Below are 1,038 nucleotides of genomic sequence, written 5' to 3'. Positions count from 1 at the left end.
TGGAGCTTGACTGGGTGCGTATAAAGCGTTGTTACTTTTATACGAGAAATTAGGATGGTTCTTCCAGTTTGAGTTATAGGTATTCGAGTAAGGATTTCCTTGAGCATAGTTCACCTGATCTGTTTGAATTCCTGTTAGGAGTTGACAATCTGTAGGAGTGTAACCTTGAATTCCACAAACCTCGCAATTTTGAGTTACGGCAACCACGGTGGCTGGAGGTGATAGATTTAAACTTTCAATTTTCTGGGCAAAAACATCCACTTTTGCATTAACATGATCAAGGCTACTTATCTCGTACATGCCACCTTTTGTTTGAGGTTTTTCTAACATTGTTCGGTCGCTTCCCCACTGATAATGATTTTGGGCCATGCTCTCGATAAGTTGATAAGCGTCGGTGTAAGGTTTATCCATAAGCGCACCACCGGCGGCGGCGTCTATTGTTAACCTTGTGTTGTACAAGAGACCATTGTAGAAGGTGTGAATTACTAACCAGTCCTCTAAACCATGGTGTGGGCAAAGTCTCATCATGTCCTTGTATCTTTCCCATGCTTCGAAAAGAGATTCGTTATCTTTTTGTTTAAATCCATTTATCTGGGCTCTCAACATAGCTTTTTTGCTTGGAGGAAAATATCGGGCAAGAAAGACTTTCTTCAACTCATTCCATGTGGTGACTGAGTTGGAAGGAAGAGACTGAAGCCATCTTCTAGCTTTATCTCTTAACGAGAAAGGAAAGAGACGAAGTCGAATTGCCTCTGAAGTGACATCATTAGCTTTAACAATGTCAGCGTATTGGACAAATACGGATAAATGAAGGTTTGGATCCTCGGTAGGATTTCCAGAAAATTGATTCTGTTGCACTGCCTGCAACAGCGAAGGTTTAAGTTCGAAGTTGTTTGCTTCGATTGCGGGTGGAACAATACTCGAATGCGGCTCATCCTGCGATGGAGCAGCGTAATCTCGAAGAGCACGAGCTGGTTCGGCCATCGCTGGTATCGTTAAAGGAAGGAGATTTTTGAGATCAGGAACTTTGATTGGAGG

The 1,038-nt window shown here is 42.6% G+C and overlaps 1 non-coding gene across 1 annotated transcript; it reads left to right on the top strand.

Moving 5' to 3' along the window:
* The first annotated feature begins 499 nt into the window (after positions 1 to 499).
* LOC127132951 (small nucleolar RNA R71) lies at positions 500 to 606 on the top strand. Its single transcript, XR_007806954.1, has one exon. It is a non-coding gene; the product is annotated as a small nucleolar RNA R71 (small nucleolar RNA).
* Positions 607 to 1,038: the final 432 nt, after the last annotated feature.

This window comes from Lathyrus oleraceus, chromosome 3, assembly GCF_024323335.1.
Source record: "Lathyrus oleraceus cultivar Zhongwan6 chromosome 3, CAAS_Psat_ZW6_1.0, whole genome shotgun sequence".
NCBI lineage: Eukaryota > Viridiplantae > Streptophyta > Magnoliopsida > Fabales > Fabaceae > Lathyrus > Lathyrus oleraceus.
This window is presented reverse-complemented; position numbering and strand designations above follow the sequence as displayed.